This window comes from Oncorhynchus keta, chromosome 18, assembly GCF_023373465.1.
Source record: "Oncorhynchus keta strain PuntledgeMale-10-30-2019 chromosome 18, Oket_V2, whole genome shotgun sequence".
NCBI classification, from domain to species: domain Eukaryota; kingdom Metazoa; phylum Chordata; class Actinopteri; order Salmoniformes; family Salmonidae; genus Oncorhynchus; species Oncorhynchus keta.
In genome coordinates, this window is record NC_068438.1 from 10862186 (window position 1) to 10878176 (window position 15991).

General features: G+C 46.3%; 1 protein-coding gene across 1 annotated transcript in view; it reads left to right on the forward strand.

Moving 5' to 3' along the window:
• LOC118397254 (limbic system-associated membrane protein-like) overlaps positions 1–15991 on the forward strand; it is a 1147967-nt gene that overhangs the window by 44508 nt on the left and 1087468 nt on the right. The window lies entirely within an intron of this gene.

Here is a 15991-nt window from a genome sequence, read left to right on the forward strand (position 1 = left end):
CACTACCCTGGCGTTACAAGCGCCATGCTCTACCAACTGAGCCACAGAAGGACCACTGAAGGACCGCTCCTGATCCCCGGCGTGTCGGGGAGGTCTAGGTCACCAGGCTGCTCGTTATGGAGCACACCTGTCACCATCGTTACACGCACCAGACACACCTGGACTCACCTCCCTGATTACCTTCCCTATATATGTCACTCCCTTTGGTTCCTTCCCCAGGCGTTATTGTTTATGTTCCACTGGCATGTCTGTGTGGTGTTCTGGTTTATTTTTTTCGTATTATGTTGCGTTTATTTATCGTACATCGTTACATACATATAAACATACCATAGACATTTTATGGGCACAGTCTATTTTACAACAGTTGTATTTTGTTTGTTTTTAACTCTTGTCCTTCCTCTACCCTAAACCTCTCCCATATGTTTATGATGTCCATCCGGTTCAACCCCTCCCATCTATCTCAACACCATCCATATTGGATTTCTATTTGCCATATTTTTCAACTTTGCTGTGATGCTTCACAAAAGTTCTGAACCTTTCTATTCTCATTCATTCTACAGATTGTAAATATAATTATTTATTTATTGCCAAAGTATTATATTATTGATCAATTGACGACTTACTTTTCAGATCACCCAGTAGTGCTATCTGCAGGGTTAGCTCCAGGTAAATATTGCAATTCTTCAGCCATTCCTGGACCTGTAACCAAACACAAGCTACATATAGACAGCAGCAAAACAAATTATCTAATGATTCTGCCTCTTCGCAGCAAAATCTGCAGAGCTGGGAAGATTGTATCAGTGTTTGTACATGAATTCATGAAGCCCTTTCAGCATGCCCATGCTGTTTTAAGATGATTGCACACCTCAACCACCAAGGAACAATTACACTATTTTCTTAGTAGATTCATGTTCTTCCACAAATAATTCTCGGCAACGAGTTGACGCCTGTGTTTTTAGCCGTTAGTGTCTCTGTCTCTTACTGCTTTTGTTGGTCTGACGATGTAACCTGACGCTGTGAACTAATGGAGTCCATTTAGGAAGTCCTAAAATGGACACCTCATAGAGATTGGTAAATTCAATTAAGACTTCCCAAGTCAACACAGCACTGAAACCTAAACAAATTACTGCAAATGTAAGGAAGATGTCTTTAGTGACTCATAAGGCTACTCTTTACTACTCCTTCAGAGTTCATTGCCGTTTTCAAAAAACATTAAATTTTCCATTTGTATTGTAAGAGCTTTTAGATTGAATTAGGCTTCGCTGGTGAAACGCAAACCTAAAAACCCTTCAGATCAATTCTAGGTATATGTTATTTTCCCAGTGTATGCAACAGCTGCTGTCCTATAACAATTATAAACACATGCATAACTGATCAATAGACGAGTAGTGTTTTTTCAGGAAGCCCTGACATCTGTAACACAGGACTAATGGCATGCGTGGCAGGTACAGCATTGTGGGGGATAACGACCCATTAAAGGATGTGGGTAATAATTAGTGTGGTGGAGGCCGGCCTGACCAAAAGCGGGGACCTCGGCCTAAATGATGATTAGCAGTGGCAAAAGTCTCATTTGCATCAGTATTTAGATGTGCTGCGGTTTATTTTTGCATAGGCTGTTAGGCTCTTAAAATATTATTGTATTTTCCCCAATGTCACATTGGAGCATCGGCGAACTAATGAATATGAGGAAGAAGTAATCCTGTGGATGTTGATAATTCACTGTTCTGAGCAAACAGTATTAGGCCTACATTTACCTATAGCTATTTGCACCATGAGAGAAAATCTACCACTTACCTGGGTTTTGTAAGTGATCCAACATGTTGGGGAGAAGTACACTTGCCCTCAAGCTGCTTCAAACGGAACGCATACACTCATCCCCATCCCTACTCCACACACACATCTGCCCACTCCCTCCTCTTCTCTTGTTTCTGCTATCTAGAATAATGGGGAAGCAGATAAAGATGTTGCAGTGCTAGCTAATTACTAGTGTGGCCTGAAGGCATTCCACTCTCATTCCTCTACAAATGGGCATTGTAGGCTTATTGTCTGAATATTGCTTTCTCTTTAGCAATATCAGGAGAAAATACAGTCAAAATTAAGATGTGTGTTAGCCTCCATCGTGGAGCATATTGTTGTTACCCAGGGGAAACGTTATTATATTATATTTATTATTTATTATAAGGTTATACAGTGAAACTTCTAGTTCCTGGGTCTGTATTGTGTCTTGTTACACTACAGCTATCCATTTGTACATTAGAAATATCAATTTGTACAGTTTCTCATGGTCTGAGAGTCCTTTAGGTGCCTTTTGGCAAACTCCAAGTGGGATGTCGTGCCTTTTACTGAGGAGTGGCTTCCGTCTGGCCACTACCATAAAAGTCTGATTGGTGGAGTGCTGCAGAGATGGTTGTCCTTCTGGAAGGTTCTCCCATTGTCACGCCCTGACCATAGAGAGCCCTTGGGGTTCTCTATGGTGCAATAGGTCAGAGCATGACTAAGGGGTGTTCTAGTCTTGATTTTCTATGTTGGTGTGAGGATGGTTCCCAATTGGAGGCAGCTGATGAGAGGAGAACGACGACGCCGGAGTCCGCGGCCACAGAAACCCCAAGATTTCTTTTTGGGTGGGCACAAGGGGCGGTCGGTCGAGCCGAGGAGAGAGCCAGAGAGCGTCGGGGAGTCGATGGAGCTGTTGGAGGTGGGAGATTGGAGAGAGATGTTGGTTAGGTGTATTTTGCAGCGCATTTGTCCAGAAGAGCACCTCCTCAGCCGGTACGTCCTGTGCTGGCTCCCCGTACTCGCCCTCCACGCACCAGGCCTGCAGTGCGCTTCCCCAGTCCGGTACGTCCTGTGCCGGCTCCCCGCACTCACCCTGAAAAGCGTGTCATCAGTCCGGTGCCACCTGTGCAGGCTCCACGCACCAGGCCTCCAGTGCTCCTTCCCAGCCCGGTACGTCCTGTGCCGGCTCCCCGCACTCGTCCACCAGTGCGCGTGTACAGTCCGGAGTCTCCAGCTATGGTCTACAGCCCGGAACCTCCAGTGACGGTTCACAGTCCAGAGCTTCCAGCGACGGTTCACAGTCCAGAGCTTCCAGAGACGGTTCACAGTCCAGAACTTCCAGAGACTGTTCACAGTCCAGAGCTTCCAGAGACGGTTCACAGTCCAGAGCTTCCAGAGACGGTTCACAGTCCAGAGCTTCCAGCGACGGTTCACAGTCCAGAGCTTCCAGAGACGGTTCACAGTCCAGAGCTTCCAGAGACTGTTCACAGTCCAGAGCTTCCAGAGACGGTTCACAGTCCAGAGCTTCCAGAGACGGTTCACAGTCCAGAGCTTCCAGCGACGGTTCACAGTCCAGAGCTTCCAGCGACGGTTCACAGTCCAGAGCTTCCAGCGACGGTTCACAGTCCAGAGCTTCCAGAGACGGTTCACAGTCCAGTGCTGCGGTTTATTTTTGCAGAGTTTGTTTAAGTGTCGATAAAATAGGCTGTTAGGCTCTTAAAATATTATTGTATTTTCCCCACTGTCATCCTCACTGTGACATTGGAGCATCGGCAAACTAATGAATATGAGGAAGAAGTAATCCTGTGGATGTTGATAATACACTGTTCTGAGCAAACAGTATTAGGCCTACATTTACCTATAGCTATATTCACCATGAGGGAAAATCTACCACTTACCTAGGTTTTGTATGTGATCCAACATATTGGGGAGGAGTAGGCTTGCCCTCAAGCTGCTTCAAACGGAACACACACACTCATCCCCATCCCTACTCCACACACACACATCCGCCCGCTCCCTCCTCTTCTGAAGTCGAGCTTCCAGCAACGGTTCACAGTCCAGAGCTTCCAGAGACGGTTCACAGTCCAGAGCCTCCAGTGACCGTCCACGGTCCGGAGCTTCCAGTGACGGTCCACGGCCCGGAGCTTCCTGCGCCAGTGCCATGGCTGGAGCATTCTTCTGTGCCGGTGCCCAGTCCAGGCACGGTGTCCAGTCCCGCTCCATGGCCAGAGCCTTCCTCTGCTCCGCTGCCCACTCCGTGCACGGCGTTCAGCCCGGCTTCAGGGTCAGATCCGCGGTCTGAGCAGGGGCTACGTCCCGCACCGGAGCCGCCACTGATGCTCGTTGCCCACCCTAACCCTCCACATCCAGGTTCAGGTTTTGCGGTCAGAGTCCGCACCCCAATTAGAGGCAGTTGGTGATTGTTGCCTCTAATTGGGGATCATACTTAGTGTGGTCCTTTTCCCACCTGCGTTTGTGAGATATTGTTTTGTTTTGGTTTCGTGCTATGTGCGCTGCGAACTGCACATTCGTTTATTATTTTGTTGTTTTTTGAATGTTCACTTTAAAGAATATGTGGAACTCTACTCAAGCTGCGTTGCGTCCGCTCATTATGTATATGACGAACGTGACACCCATCTCCACAGAGGAACTATCGGGTTCTTGGTCACCTCCCTGACCAAGACCCTTGTCCCCCGTTTGCTCAGTTTGGCCGGGCGACCAGCTCTAGGAAGAGTCTTGGTGGCTCCAAACTTTTGGAGGCCACTGTGTTCTTGGAGACCTTCAATGCTGCAGAAATGTTCAATACCCTTCCCCAAATCTGTGCCTCGACACAATCCTGGCTCAGAGCTCTATGGACAATTCCTTTGACCTCATGGCTTGGGTTTTATGAAGACTAGCTCATGTAGCCTATCCCATAAGCCTATATGTTTCGATAAGGTTTGTATCACAACTAAAGTGGACGAATAACTTCTTAAAATGAGGCTTTACAAGGGGTGTAGAGCCTATCTGGCATAATTAAGCTGCGTGTGAGTCAAGTTTGGGGAAGATCATTTTCACCATAAAAATGCATCTTTATAATAAAAGCATTAAATGCATAATTGCATTTGCGGTTTCTTTTGGTGTTTTCCCGCGAATGAAACATTTGCGCTTATAGCCTAGTGCCGTGTCCGCTGTAGAAAAGGCCCATGGAGTTGGTGGAATAATCCTTTAATTCATTGCCATTTACTCAGCTGGGCCAGGGGCGCTTTAATTAGGTCAGGTGGAAATGTCTGACAGATCTCAACTCCATAAAAGGAGGAAATGGCCATCGCCTGATCTCGCTGCTTTCTCTTCCTTAACTCCATCTCATCCAGAAGTTCTGTGCGTCCATGAATCCACGTAAGTCCACCGACTCTGTTACCTTTCTGAATTATCTGTGGCGATCGGGAGAGTGGGCCATCATATATTGTTAATAGTTATTACCGCGGAGCGCAGCTTGGAGCGCAGCTTCACATTACACAATATGTTTGAATTGTCAATGGCTCCTCATAGGCCAATTATGCAATCGATATGGTTCATGTGTATTGAAATTAATTATATGGACACATGAAGACAATTGAAAGAGTGAAATGAGAAACGTCATTGTTTGCTAACTGATTGACTTTGATAATGGGGATTATAGATTGTATTGTATTCACTGTTTGTATTCTTTCATGATTTATGATAAATAGTTACGAGCCTAAATGACTCGCAGATGATTACTATTGACTTCTTAATGAACTGGACTGTTGAATTCCCTAACTTATGTTAATAATGACTGATATGATTTGATCTTTGATTATGAATTTGATTGGATACATGTTATTTGTTTCCTTTGTGATGCAGCACAGACTACTCAGTAAATATACCACTTTATGGTTAAAGGTATTCCTGCCTCAGTCTCATCCATTCCGCTGTCACCTGACACGTGACCACCTGTTCACCTTCATTGTCAGTCATCCTACCTGTCCAGCTACACACAGATTCCAATAATCTTTCAATGGTCCTTTGAGCCGTATGATGACTGAACCAAAGACAGGTGAAAAGGAAATGGAGGCGGAGAGGGAAGAATTGTCTCCACTGGAAGGAAGAAGAGAGGAGGAGAGAGCAGCTGAGGGAAAGGTCTTGGAACAAAGGAAATATCCAGGACCTAAGCCTAAAGCAACAAAGGCTTCATCCTCAACCACCAGCAGCACCAGAAGAACCAGGCAAGCACCTGGTTATCTTAAGGATTATGTGGTCGAGTTTCCGACATCAAAGGGCAAGCCCACCAGAGCTCAAAGAGTTGATGGATCAACTATACGTTTCAGCCATCAACCATCCCCTCTGAGCCAAGGACCGGAAACTGCTTTGGAGCAGGAAAGTGGTCTACGTGAAGAACCTATGGAGGAGGTAACTCCCACTGCACAGGTCGACCAGCTTCCAGAGGCAGGCTCCGCTCACCCCTTAACTAATGGGAAATCGTTGAAGCACTCTAGACGGAGTGGGAGTTCGACCAGTGGATACCCCTTTGGAAGTGGCCATGGCAGCCGCCATTCACTAGCCCTCAGCGATTCACAGACAGCTGTCCTACAAGAGAGGATGAAACTATTAGCTTTGGAGGAAATTGAGCGTCAGATTGAGGAGGAACGACAGGCTGACGAACGATGACACCAATTGGGTGTGCAGGCCCGTAGAGCTCTACAGGAAAGGGAATTCATTGCCAAGGACCTGGCACAGCAGCGACGGCACCGTCAAGCCAGAAGGGAATTAGAGGAGGCACGGATGGTCTCATCCTTCCTGGAGAGGAACGAACAGGGAGTTGACCTGACCACCCCTCCACATGGACCTGAACTGTCTGCCTTTCTTTCCCAATCTGTCCCTCTGGTACAGCATGGCACACAGTCCTCGGAGGCTCCGGGGTCAACAGCCAACATGGAGCACGGGAGATGGGCCGCTCCGCCAACGCCCTCTATGCCAGTGTCACAAGTTAGCATTCCTCCATCTGGACAAAGTATCACTCCTTCGCCTTTCCGCCAATTACCAACCAAGGCAAATCGTTCCTTTCGTCCAGGGCCAGGCCAGTCCTCAAACAACAGGTCGGAGGGCTCTCGCCCAATTCCGGCTGCCACAAATGGAGGGTCTGGGACAGTAGGGGACAGGCCCAATGAGGCCACAGTGGGCTCATCAGAAGTCCCGGGTTTATCCTTCACGCAACCAGAAGAGGGAGCCAACATTATGAAACTTCTAGTAGCCTCAGCCTATGGAATTCCCAGACCCAAACTGCCATACTTTGAAAATGGAAAGGAGAGTGAATTTGTCCTTTTGGAAATGGCATTGGAGAGCCTACTGGGTATTCACAGTCATCTGTCAGAACGCTACAAATACCAAGTACTAATGGATCATTTGCGGTTTCCCAGTGCATACAGGCTGGCCCAATCCTTTATGCACTCCGCAACACCATACACTGCAGCTTACCAGGCCCTGAAGGCGAGATATGGTGAGCCACGTCAGTTGGTCCAGAATGAACTAAACAACATCCTGAACACGTCTCCAATTAAAATAGGAGACCATGCTGCCTTCCAAGAATTCTCCCTGGCTGTCCAATCCCTGACCTCGATGCTCCAATCCGTTGAAGGAGAAGACGGGAACGAGCTGAAATGTGGCTCCCACGAGGACAGGCTTCTTAGAAAACTCCCACTGTACAGTTCCACTGAGACAGTTTCATAGAACATTGTTTGAATAAGGGCATCCTGAAAGAGGGCTCGAGAAGCACCTATGCTCTCAGAGACCTGGCCGCATGGTTGGAGGTGAAGGCAAAGGCGAAGAGCATCGCTCACCAGGCCACAATCTCCGCCATAGCCACAGGGGGAAGGAAGGAGTTTGAACGCCAGCAGGGACAGAAAAAACCAAATCCGACTACCATATACATAAATAGTGAGGCCGGGGAGGAACCCGGGAAGAAGACCCCTCTCAAGAGCAAGAACATCAAATTCCAGCCTTACTGCCCATATTGCAATAGTAAGGGGCACTTCCTTGGCTCATGCCCCAGAGTAAAAAAGCTCACTCAAACTCAATTGAAGGCCTGGATCACTTCTGGCGAGCGATGCTACAAGTGTGCCCGTAGCCATAAGGTGGAGACCTGCACATTGAGGAAACCCTGCAACCGCTGTAAAGAAATCCATCTCACCGTGTTGCATGATCTAATTCCCCAAGCAAAGAAGGAGCAGAGTATGCTCATGGTAGGAGCTGCAAAGGAGCTGTATCTCGACCAGCAGAACCGGTCTCCAAGGGTCATGTTGAAGGTGGTCAAGGTCACTCTGCAAAGTGAAGGGAGAAGCATTGATACATTCGCCGTTCTAGATGATGGGTCAGAAAGAACAATCATTCTCACGGCGGCCACCCGTCAGCTTAACCTGGAGGGGACCCCCGAGACCCTTAATCTCAGAACGGTGCGACATGATGTTATCCAAATGAAAGGCTCTGCTGTAACCTTTAGCATTTCACATTCAGGAAACAGAGACGTGGCCTATAACATCACCAATGCCTTCACGGCAGATGGCTTGAATCTCGCATAGCACTCCTGCCCGGTAAGTGTTCTACAGAAACAATATCCTCATCTACGAGGATTGCCTCTTCCTAACCTGGCCAGAGTAGCACCACTTATCCCGACTGAGCCTATACGAGCTGGACCAGAAGGAGGACCCATTGCTGTCCATACATCCTTGGGTTGGGCTGTGCAAGGTCCATCCCATCTACTTCTCTCCACCCAAGCTGTACAGTCACAGCAAGTCCTCTTCACCAGAAGCAATCCAGATGCAGCCACTGACCTCCTTTCGGAATGTTGAAATGCTCTGGAAAATGGACACCTTCTCCAACCGGAAGCTACAGGAGGTCACTCGCTCGAAAAATGACTCCTATGCATTAGACCTCCTGGAGAAGAGCACCACCACCACTGAAATGGATGGCGTTCGCAGGTATGCAACCCCACTGCTACGGGTGCCCAACCATCCTCCTCTGGCAACCACGACACGGGCTGTACTCCCACTACTGTGTGGAACGGAGCGACGCCTGGTGAAGAATCCTGAGCTTGCAGAAGTTCATAACAGAGAGATTCATAACCTTGTGAAGGCAGGCTACGTCACTGAAGTGACAGCTCATGAAGAGGAAAACGCACTCCGTGAATCCTGGTATCTCCCTCACCATGTTATCCAGCAACATGGTGGGAAGTATAGACTTGTCTTCAACTGTTCATTCCAAGCTGCTGGTCAAAGCCTGAATGACTGTCTACTCCCCGGACCAACCTTAGGTCCTTCCTTGCTCGGTGTCCTTCTCCGGTTCCGGCAGCACTCTACAGCCATCAGTGGAGACATCAAAGCCATGTTTCATCAGATTTGTTTACTACCTTCCGACACCACACTGCTCCGGTTCATATGGAACGAGATGCAGAGCCCACAATCCATGAATAGCAGGTACTCCCATTTGGCACCACCTGCAGTCCTTGCTGTGCCATATACACACTGCAGAGACACGCACGGGAGCATCCAGACAGTGACCCAGAAGTATTGGATTCAGTGGAAAATGCCTTCTATGTGGATAACTGCTTACAGAGCATCCCATCCACGGCTGAAGCGAAATCACTCCTTGATAAAGTACGGAATTTCCTGTCCAAAGGGGGATTTGAGGTCCGACAGAGGGCTAGTAACAGAGCGGAGGTTATCCAGCACCTCCCGCCACAAGCTAGGTCCAGTAGCAGTGAACTATGGCTAACGCAGTCTGGTGCTAACCCAGAAGAGCCCACTCTAGGACTGAGGTGGAGCTGTATACCGGATGCACTGGGGTATAAGCACCGCTCATCCCCGAGTACCGAAACCCCCACTCTGCGCACCATCTATCGGACCCTGGCCAGTCAATACGATCCCCTTGGGTATATCCTGCCATACACAACACGGGCCAAAGTCTTAGTCCAGGACCTGTGGCAGACCAAGAGGGACTGGGATGAACCAATCCACCCGGCTGACCTAGTGGAACGATGGATCTGTTGGGAAACGGAGTTAACAGAGCTCTCTGATGTCCAAATGCCAAGATGTTATGTACCATCCTGTGCTGACCAACCGGGATCATGCCTGGAACTGCATGTGTTCTGTGACGCTTCGGAGCGAGCTTATGGCGCGGTTTCCTATCTTAGAGTGGAGGATAAGGCAGGCCACACCCATGACTCCTTTGTCATGGCCAGGTCCAGGGTTGTCAATGCCTAGTGCACCCAAGAAGCAGTTGTCAATGCCTAGGCTGGAACTCAGTGCTGCCCTTTCCGGAGCCCAGTTGGCCTCTACCTTGCGAGCCGAGCTCACCTTGCCAATCCAAAGGGTCATCTACTGGAGTGATTCGACCACTGTATTGACCTGGCTCAAGTCGGAGTCCTGCAGGTATAAGGTGTTCGTCGGAACTCGCATTGCGGAAATCAAGACCTAACAGAAGTCCAGGACTGGAGGTATGTTGATAGCATAAACAATCCTGCTGATGACGTTACTAGAGGTAAAACCCTTAAGGAATTGGCTAAACCCCATCGCTGGAGCTTGGGACCACCATTCTTGTCCCAACCAGAGAAAGAGTGGCCGACAGCCCCCAGGCGTGCGGCCCCTCCGCAAACAACTGAAGCTCATGAGTTAAGGAAGTCCACCCAATGCTACAGCATTTCTACGGAACCAACAACGGCTCTCCCTGACCTAACACAATCCCAAACACTGCCGGATCTGATCACCGCCACAAACCAGACCTCAGATGGGGTGGCTTCTATACCTACCTCCCTCGCGGCAGAGACACTACCCCTCCAGCAAGCACAAGCAGTTAGCTTCCCTGAGGAGTTAAAAGCTCTGAAAGCCGGCAGGGAAGTGGCTAAGGACAGCCGTCTTCTCTCTCTTGCCCCAGAATATGATCCAATCCTTGGAGTGATAGAGTCGGAGGGAGGCTGCGCCAAGCAGAGGTTTTGGACCCAGATGCTATCCACCCAATTATCCTTGACTCCGGACACCCTCTTACCAGGCTCCTCATCAAGAGTTATGATGAGCGGCTTCTCCACCCAGGTCCAGAGAGGGTCTATGCGGAAGTACTGGATAATTGGAGGATGAGGAGCCATTCGTAAGCACCAATACGCCTGCGTAGAATGTCAGAGATGGAGCTACGGTGCCCAAAATGGCAGATTTAACCCCTTCTCGCTTGCGCCTCCTTAAACCACCCTTCTGGTCAACAGGAGTAGATTGCTTTGGCCCCTTGATGATCAAGTTAGGTCGTCGTGTAGAAAAGCGCTGGGGCATTCTATTCAAGTGTTTGACAACCAGATGTGTCCACCTGGACCTACTGGAGAGTTTGGATACGGAAGCCTTCCTCATGGCCCTACGGCAGTTTATCTCCCGACGGGGGAAACCCTACGAGATCCTGGCTGACAGAGGTACGAACTTCAAGGCAGGATAAGCCAGGTTGGAGGAAGCCTTCCAAGCCATGGAACCCAGCCTCCAGGATCAGCTGATGGACCAACAAATCTCATTCAAATTTAACCCTCCAGGCTCTCCTCATTTTGGAGGAACATGGGAGCGAGAGATCAAATCTGTAAAAACGGCCTTACGAGTCGTCCTGGGGGACCAAACCGTCACTGAAACTGTCTTGAGGACCGTCCTGATAGAGGTGGAAGGGATTCTGAACTCCAAACCCTTGGGATATCTCTCTGCAGACATCGCTGACCCCGATCCGGTTACACCGAATATGCTCTTGATGGAATGCCGAGATGCATCACTTCCTCAAGCCATGTATGCTGATACCAACCTCGTAGGCAGACGCCGGTGGCGACACAGCCAAATCTCAGCTGACCATTTTTGGGCCCGATTCATTCGGGATTACCTACCAAGTCTACAGCACAGAGGGAAATGGCGGAGAGAAATGGCCAGCCTGGAAACTGGCCAAGTAGTAATGATGGTGGACCCTCAGCTGCCTCGAGCCTCCTGGCCGGTGGGCCGTATAACTAAGACCATGCCTGGGACCGATGGTCGTGTTAGATCAGTGGAGATCCAGGTGAAGAACCGGACATATATCCGGCCAGTTGCCCGACTGATTCCTCTCCCTGAGATGACAGAGGACGGGGAGCAATGAGCCTTTTTTGAGGAATGTGGAATTTAACAAATTCCCGGGGTGGCTGTAGAAAAGGCCCATGGAGTTGGTGGAATAATCCTTTAATTCATTGCCATTTACTCAGCTGGGCCAGGGGCGCTTTAATTAGGTCAGGTGGAAATGTCCGACAGATCTCAACTCCATAAAATGAGGAAATGGCCATCGCCTGATCTCGCTGCTTTCTCTTCCTTAACTCCATCTCATCCAGAAGTTATGTGCGTCCATGAATCCACGTAAGTCCACCGACTCTGTTACCTTTCTGAATTATCTGTGGCGATCGGGAGAGTGGGCCATCATATATTGTTAATAGTTATTACCGCGGAGCGCAGCTTGGAGCGCAGCTTCACATTACACAATATGTTTGAATTGTCAATGGCTCCTCATAGGCCATTTATGCAATCGATATGGTTCATGTGTATTGGAATGAGTTATATGGACACATGAAGACAATTGAAAGAGTGAAATGTGAAATGTCAATGTTTGCAAACTGATTGACTTTGATAATGGGGATTATAGATTGTATTGTATTCACTGTTTGTATTCTTTCATGATTTATGATAAATAGTTACGAGCCTAAATGACTTGCAGATGATTACTATTGACTTCTTAATGAACTGGACTGTTGAATTCCCTAACTTATGTTAATAATGACTGATATGATTTGATCTTTGATTATGAATTTGATTGGATACATGTTATTTGTTTCCTTTGTGATGCAGCACAGACTACTCAGTAAATATACCACTTTATGGTTAAAGGAATTCCTGCCTCAGTCTCATCCATTCCTCTGTCACCTGACACGTGACCACCTGTTCACCTTCATTGTCAGTCATCCTACCTGTCCAGCTACACACAGATTCCAATAATCTATCATCCGCATTGCTATGCTTATAATGAAGAAATAGCCTAATAGTTTCTCACATTTTAAGCCAAACGTACTGATCTGTTGCGCCAGCCTCATTGCATTAAAATTGTTTTTTTTGTTAGGCTAGTGGTTGCATTAATTTGTGGGATGCAATAGATCCCAACTGTCCCCAGACTGCTTGGAATGTTTATTTCTCACACAGAATAGGTCAACTTTTGTACTATGGGGGTAGTAGATTGACATAGGTTAGTGCTTGTGCTGTTTGTTAGGCCTTCTCATCTTGTTGCCTGAAGAAAAGTAAATGTGGACAGTTCTTCCAGGATCTTCAATATGCACCTTGGAATTGGATAAGGACATGCGCAGTTGCTTCCCCAAAGTGTATATCTTCACTTGTAGCCTGTGAGAAAGACCCAATCACGTGATGGCACACCATGTGAGTGAGAGGTGCTTCTGAGCACGCAGCCCTCAGGGAGAAGGGCGCAACGGCCACTGGCTGCAAAAGGCATGGATTTTTTTTTGGGGGGGGGGGTGCATTATGGCCACGCTAAGAGGATGCCGCCGGGAAATTCGAGGCATTGTCAAGTGCTTGTCAAATTGTGAATGAGAGACTGATGAAGTGTGTACAGCCTGCTCAAAATATAAAGCAAAGCTCATGCCTTTCAAACTACTTCTTTCAAATCCTCATTAGAGTCATATCATGCAGCCTTAAAATGTATTAAAAATCAAATCATATTGACCAACTAAAGTTACTTTAACTCTAAATTAAGCATATAGGAGTACCTGTTTCTTTTTTAACCGCTCAACACAGAATAATAGCCTGTGCGCACTCCCTCAAATCGTTTGGAGAATATATCCTTTCTATTTTATTCAGCTTTGTTCAATTGTGTTCTAAATACGATAAAATACTATAAGATAATGCCACGGAATTATAAGCAAATCTTGTCTGATAAATGAACTAGTGTAGCCCACAGCCATATGGTATAGCCAGATCAGGACTTAACATTAGGACAACTCATAGTATGCTATTCTCTTCTTCTGAAATAGACTATATTTTCCTCATATCATGTTTCTTTAGACCTGTCTAAAATAAATAATGGATTTATTGTGAAGGTGTAGGCTATGTAGATGTTCCAAAGGTCTGCATCAGTGGGTTGTTGGCTGTGTATGTAAGCCAGGAGATGCTAAATGTTTTTACAGGGTTTAAAATGTGTCATGATATAAATGTACTGTATGCATTTTATTTGTTTTTAAACTATCTGCAAAAGACAGGAACTGGAACATGTTTTGATACACACACTGTTCAGTGTAAAATTATTTATTTTTAAACATTAATTAATGTTCAATTACCGTGAGACCGACAGTTGTTTGCGTGACAATCGCCGGCTGATGAAATTTTGTGACTGCCACAGCCCTAGGTGTGTGCCTTTCCAAATCATGCCCAATCAATTTAATTTACCACAGGGGGACTCCAATCAAGTTGTAGGAACATCTCAAGTGTAATGGTTTTCTTCATCTTCTTCCGAAGAGGAGAGGCGAAACGGATCAGAGGACCAATACGCGGCGTGGTAATTGTCCATGGTTCTTTTTAATACGTTAAGGTACACATGAACAACTGACTACAAAAAAACAAGAAATGTGAAAACTCAAAACAGTCCTATCTGGTGCAAAGACAGAGACAGGAACAATCACCCACAAACACACAGTGAAACCCAAGCTCAGAGACAACCAATGACACCTGCCTCTGATTGAGAACCATACTAGGCCGAAACATAGAAATTCCCAAAACCTAGAAAAACAAACATAGACTGCCCACCCAACTCACGCCCTGACCATACTAACTAAATACAAAACACAGGAAATAAAGGTCAGAACGTGACATCAAGGATGATCAATGAATCTCATAGCAAAGGGTCTGAATAGTTATGTAAATAAGGTGTTTCTGTTTTGTATTTGTAATACATTTGCAAAATATCTAAACCTGTTTTCACTTTGTCATTATGAGGTATTGTGTGTAGATTCATGAGGGGAAAAAATATAAAAAATTAAAAAATAATATATTTCATACATTTATGAATAAGGCTGTAACTTAACATGTTTAAAAAAGTCAAGGGGTTTGAATACTTTAGCTATATTGACCACTTTGGCTATAAGAAAGGGCATTTGACACTTTTCAGAGCTGTTTCCTCAAAGCCAAGTCTCTGTGGTAGATATCTAAATGAATAAGTGTTGTGGCTCTTCAAAGGAAAACATACATGGATTGAATATGAGGTGGATATTCACAATAAGCTCCTAAAACTAGGTGACCCAACAATGTGTTTATTTCTACTTACCACCAACAACCTCTATACGTTGAAGTCATTTCACACAAGATGTAAACAGATGTCTCCCATGGCTCCCATGTTTTTTCTTACTTTTTCTATACATGTTGATTAAGTTCTATGCAAATTTCTCATTGTATTTAACAACTGATATTTCTAACGGTTCCTCAACTGCCTTCGGAGGTGGTCATCCGCAGCCAATCACGATCAGACACTCAACCAAAAACCTCCGACCTCACTGTCTGACCTTCATCCAATCACAGGAAGTGATTTCACATTTGTCATTTTGCTGGTGTAGACTGGGTCAGATGGTCTCCCTTTCTATTCAGTCCTGTATTGCGGCAAAGAAATTCCACAAATGAACTTTTAACAAGGCACACCTGTTAATTGAAATGCATTCAAGCTGACTACCTCATCAAAACAAATCAAATCAAATGTATTGGTCACATACATGTGTTTAGCAGATGTTATTGCAGGTGTAGAGAAATGCTTGTACTGTGACGGTGGTTGAGAGAATGCCAAGAGTGTGGAAAGCTGTCAAGGCAAAAGGTGGCTACTTTGAAGAATCTCAAATATAAAATATATTTTGATTTTGTATAACACCTTTTTGGTTACTACATGATTCCATAAATGTTATTTCATAGTTTTGATGTCTTCACTAGTATTGTACAACGAAGAACATTTAAAAAATAAAGAAACTCTTGAATGAGTAGGCGTGTCAACTTTTGACTGGTATTGTATATTTTATATTTTTTTGCCGAATAGATTAATATTAGTTTTGAAATGACAAATCTGATTCCAATCTTATAATGTTGATTGGGGGACAGCATACAGTGTATGCAGTGTACTCTGACATATGCCTGTTTACTTTTGG